Source organism: Herpailurus yagouaroundi, unplaced genomic scaffold (genome assembly GCF_014898765.1).
Source record: "Herpailurus yagouaroundi ecotype Mexico unplaced genomic scaffold, PumYag 194, whole genome shotgun sequence".
Taxonomy (NCBI): Eukaryota; Metazoa; Chordata; class Mammalia; order Carnivora; family Felidae; genus Herpailurus; species Herpailurus yagouaroundi.
Genome location: NW_024412425.1, coordinates 9,307,027 through 9,312,790, shown reverse-complemented (window position 1 = coordinate 9,312,790; position 5,764 = coordinate 9,307,027).

Here is a 5,764-nt window from a genome sequence, read left to right as displayed (position 1 = left end):
CACAGAGAGACTGAGAAGCATGACCAAGTCCATGTGGAAAATAAATCATATTTTTGGGGAAGTTACACAAATGTAGAACACCTAAAATAATGCATCTAGTTTCCAAATAAGATGGAATTTGGACCATGCGGTATGCATGGGATCAGTGAGTTCTCTACTTCAATGTATTTTTCTTTTCTAAACTTTTCCTCCAAGTGTTCATTTTGCACGAACTGTTGAGCAGTTATCTTTAGGATACTATGTAAAAATGTTGGGTCAAAGCCTTTCTGACAAAGCAAAATATTTTTAGTAGATTATTGTGTTTAGGGATTTTTTTATTTACTTTTTTTCTTTAGGGGCTTTCCTTTTTTTTATTAAAGTAAATTATTTCTTTTGAGACATTTTGATTAAAAAAAGATACATCTTATCATAATTAAAATTCACTGTCAATAATATTTATTTTTAAATAAAGATTGGAAACAAGGTCAGACACTTGTTTATAAACTGTATTGTATATTGCTGAATAACAGTTGAATAAAAAACAACTTTGAAATAACCTCTCTGCAGGCATGTATGAATGTTAAGCCCGGATGCCATGACCTCCTGTTCTTTGACGCCAGCTGCACCCTTGGCTGGATACAGCCCAGGCTGGAGGACAGCCCCGGGCACCTGGCCAAGGCCGCACAGAGCAGACGGGAATGCCTTCCCAGCCTCCACTAGGGACAGGGGACCTCATGAAGCCAGAAGTCAGAGGAACCTCCAGCCTGGGTTTGGAAGGAAAGAAGGTCGCTGGGAAGGGGTGTGATATAAATCAAGAACCACTTTTTCCCTCTTGGTTTAAAGTAATTGTGCAGTGCATTTGCCCACGTGGAGATGACAATGACACAGCCAGGTATACTCACTGTTACTGGATTCACTGCTAGTTTGAGGAGGAAATTTGGGGAGAAGGTGAAACAGCTCACACCCTCTCTTCATGCATGAAGAGATGGCTTTGAGCCTCTGAAATACATGTGTATGGGCAGGCGACACAGATCTTAAAGAAATAGACGTGACTCGGGGGCTGTTATTCCTTCCATGATAGGATTGCATTAAACTGCCAGGACCCATTGGATTTGTTCATCCAGCCAGTTTTTACACAAGTGTGTTTGTCCTTGATGTTGCTCATCTTCCCGCATTCTGTGGCAGGGGGAGCCGTGTACCCAGCTCTGGCCAGTAAGTGATGAGCAGAAGGGATGTGCCTGACTTCCAGACCCAGGCATCTGACGGCTAGTGCAAGACCCTTCAAAGCCCTCTCTCCCTCTGATAGGACCATCTGCAATTTTCAAGAGGAAAATACCAGCCTAGGTCCTGAGCTTCTGTAGTAGGCAGAGCTCCCTCTGCTGGCCAGCAATGGAAATGCAGCACGAAGGCGAACCAACCTGTGCTGTTTCAAGCCCCTGAGCTTTGGCTCATTAGTGCAGCATCATCCAGCCTACCTCGACTGATTCGGCAAAGTACTGCCTGCTTACTTGAGGGGTGACAGAAAGCAAAAGTGCTTTGGATGACCACTCGAGTGCAGAGACACTCCCCCCCCCCACCCCCCAGTGTGGAGCACAATGCACGTGAGGAGACCACGTCAGGCCTGCTGTTTCTGGTGGATACATTAAGTTGTTCACATTTCATTTATATTGATCGGCACCAATTGAGCTGTAAATGTAATCATTTTGTCTGGTGGATAGTGATTCTGTCCAGAAGATCATCTCTTTCATAGTTAACTCAATACTGCAGCAGGCTAATGTCATGTTAAATACAGGCCCCGTGTGCTTGCAAAGAAACAGGCACCTGCCGGATGCCAGGTTGAATGGAAACGGTGCGTCAGTGACCAGCTAACATTGTGCCAGATCACTCCGGGGACCAGCAGCTGGAGCCATCTCCCATCCCCAGAACCAGACCTTCTGCAAGCACAGATGCCAGCAGCCAGGTCTCTGCCCGGAAGCAACTGGCCCTGGTGTGAGGCATATGGGAAAGAGGAACAGAGGTGCTTTGGGGAACTGGGCCACCCTGACCCTGCACAGAGAGGCAACAGCTCACACTCAGAGAAACAAGCCCTTATGTCTCCTTCTCAGGACCAACGATTTCCAGGAAGGAAGTCACAGGTGAGGCTGGGCTTAACACCCCCCAACAGAGGCGTGGAAGTCACACCAAAGCCAAGGAGGAACTGGGGTCCATGAGGGGCAAAAGCAAATCGCTCTGACAGTGGACTCCCCTGGACGATATCCCCGCTGGCTCGGTGCCCTGGACTCAAAGCAAGGAGAAGTGGAGTGTGCACCTGTGCACCCACAAAGCAGATAGATGGGGACACTTGCACCTGCCCTCTGAGGTCCCTCATGTCATGTCCCAACACGGGGACAAAGAATGGGCAGGCTGCACTGAGTTTTAGGGGATATCTACAAGCCAGGAGGAACAGCTCCCACAAAAAACGGACCCTGAGACAGTGGACTCACCACCCAAACCACCTTTTCCTCAGGATTTCGGTCCCAGTCCACGGCAGACAGGGGCTCGGGTATGAAGACAAAGATGAATATTTTAATTTGAGAAGAAGAGACTGTGGGGGATTCAGGAACTCTGGCCCCAGGCTGTGAAGACCAGCCCCTTGGCTAGAAGGGATTGCAGAAGTGTGGATCATCAGTGCAAATAACACCAAAACAAGGGTGAGGAGGCAAGAAGGGAGAGGAAGGAAGTGACAGCAAGGCAAAGCTCCGCCCCAGGGGGAGACTGAGTGAGGGGGTGGAGGGGCTGTGAGGGGGCAAGGGGAACAGGCCCGTTGGAGAGACTGGGCCACCCACCCCCCAGACCCAGGGGAGTGGCCTGCACTCTGCAGTGGTGATAAGGGCTGCCCCTCGCTGGTAGCGCCTCATGGTGTTGTCCCACACTTCTCTTCCAGGCAGCAGGCAGCTCTTCCAGGTGAGGCCTTGGGGGAAGGACAGGAATCCTCAGAGAACTGACAGGAGGCGATGTGACCAGAGGCCATGGCATTCTGAGTTCAGTTCCCGGTCAACCCCACATTCCTAGCTACGCCTCTCACCAAGAAAAAAAAAGAGCTCTGACTGATCAAGACGGGGCCGTGGTTGGACTATAACAAAGTGAGCCATGTGTGAGCTGAGCTCGTAGCTAAGGGGCTTATGACGCGGGCAGGCAGGGGTATAACCCCCGCACATCTCTGCACTGCTTCCCCCATGCAAGCTCACCCCCCAGTTGGATGACACCAAGCATCCATGTTGCCAGTGGCTGGGAGGGTGCACCCCCTGCTGTTACTGGATAACAAGTGGCAAGAGGCCTGGTGCATCTCTCCCCTGTGTGCACAAGTCTGTTTAGCAGGCAACTGCTTCAGAAGGGCTTTGCTTTCTTTCTAGTGAGTGGTGAAGCAGGGGGAGTGGCCCAGCACTTGGGGGAACTCCAGCCACCCTGGGCACTCATTGGTGCTGCCCCTTAGAGATCTCTGCCTTCATCAATCAAGAAGAACCCTTACCAGGAGCCCTCAAACACATGGAAAACCCATGACTTATGAAGGACCCACCCCTTTTTGTGTCTGCAGACACAACATGAGGCAAAGTCTGAAAACAACACTATCAGTGACCCCTTTTAAACGACAGGGAGCCATGGATCTTTAAATATATATATCAAGTCAGAAAACATGACTTCACTCCAAGTCTAAATTGCTACCAACTAACAGACACCCAAAAAAAATCAGATTTGTTCCCTGAACTTGATTTTTTAGAGGGCAAGTGATAAGTAATACTGTTGTCAATAAGTGATAGTCTTAGAATATGTGGATGATATCTTTTAGATTTTGAGGTTGAGTATTTCTTAAATAAGCCCCATAAAGGGGTAACTATAAAAGATCAGATGGATGATTTTGACCAAGGATAATGAAAAGTACTTGTTTATCAAAAGCCACCATAGGGACACCTGGATGGCCCAGTCAAGTGTCTGACTTCAGCTCAGGTCATGATCTCAGAGGTCTGTGAGTTCAAGCCCCAGTCAGGCTCTGTGCTGACAGCTCAGATCCTGGAGTCTGCTTTGGATTCTGTGCCCCCCTCTCTCTGCCTGTTCACACCTCTGTCTCTCTCTCTCTCTCTTTCTCTCAAAAGTAAATAAACATTAAAAAAAATTTTTAAGCCACCGTAAATAAAGTTAAAAGTGGGGCACCTGGGTGGCTCAGTCAGTTGAGCATCCAATTCTTGATTTTGGCTCAGGTCATGATCCCAGGGTCATGGGATCAGGCCTAGTGTCGGACTCCACACTGAGCGTGGAGACTGCTTAAGATTCTCCTTCTCTCTCTCTCTCTCTCTCTCTCTCTCTCTCTCTCTCTCCCTCTGCCCCTCTCCCCTGCTTGCACTCTCTCTCTCTCTCTAAAAAAAAAAAAAGTGAAAAGAGACTTAACAAAACGCAACCAAAAAAAGATTAATATCAAGCATGTATGAAGAACTCCCAGAATCAGTAAGAAAAGCACAAATGATACAATGGGAAAATGGACAGAAGACATGAACCACAAAAAAATATGGCCAGTAAGTATATAAAAGGTTCTCAGCCTCAATAGTGGTAACGGAAATGCAAATCAAGTCCACAATAAATATGTCCACTCAATTAACAACAATTTGAAAGTCTAACAATACCAAGTGTTAGGATGTGGGTCACATGACTTCTCATGCACTGACTGTGGGAGCGTCTTCATTGGAAACACTTTGTCACTGACTCCCAAGATTGAACATGCATATACCCTGTGGCCCAGCAACTCCACTCCTACGTGGCAAAAGCCTTGCTTATGTGCCCCAGGGAACATGTAAACAAAAGTTAATGGCACCCCCATTCACATAACCTGGAAGTAAGTTCATATAGACAGGAGAATGGATGAATATACTGTAGAATATTCTCGGGATGGAATACTACACAAATCAAAACAAATGAACTACATCTTAGCATCTATTAGCATCTATTAGTCCCAAAAGATTACATACAGTATAATATTCTTTATAAAGCTAAAATCCAACTAAAACCAATAGATAGAGGATGGATGGATGGACAGACTCTTTTAAAAAGCCTATAGATGAGATAAAACTATCTAAAAAGGAAAGCAAGAGAGTGATGAATATGGATACAGAACCATGGTGACTTTGGTCAGAGACAGAGAGAGATGGAGTAAAGGAGGAGCTGGCAGGTGGATGTAGGGGATTATCAAGAGCTTAGTTTTCAAACAGTGTGGTGAGTTCAGGTACTTACTGCACTATTTTGAATGAATGAATGAATGAATGAATGAATGATGCTATACTCGAATCAGTGATGAGTGCTTACCGTAAACAAGGACAACGATTAATCAATTCAGTGCAGGTGAGGTTCAAACCAAAAGAAGAAAAGACTGAGTCCCATCAGGGATTTATATCAAAGTCAGAAAAGGAAAATTCAACTTTCCCTTTCTCCAGGCTTCAAGACAAATTCACATCTAACTCAATCTCCCACCCAGAGGTTGCAAACTGAAGGTTCATGAGCTAATCTGGCTCACAGACATATTTTGTTTGGCCTGCACAAAGATTTTTATTATTACTTTACAATATCAGGGACTCTCATGTAAAAATCTGAATTTCTGGCTTCTCTTGAAAAAAAAATCATAATATGGGGCTCACGTCCCTGTGTGGTGACAATTGATGGTTGTCAAGCAGCTGTCGCCTAAGAAAGAGCACAGGCTCCTCACTTCCCAACAATCCCTACCACTCTCTGTCGCCTCACCCAGCCTGCTTCATGCAGGTGC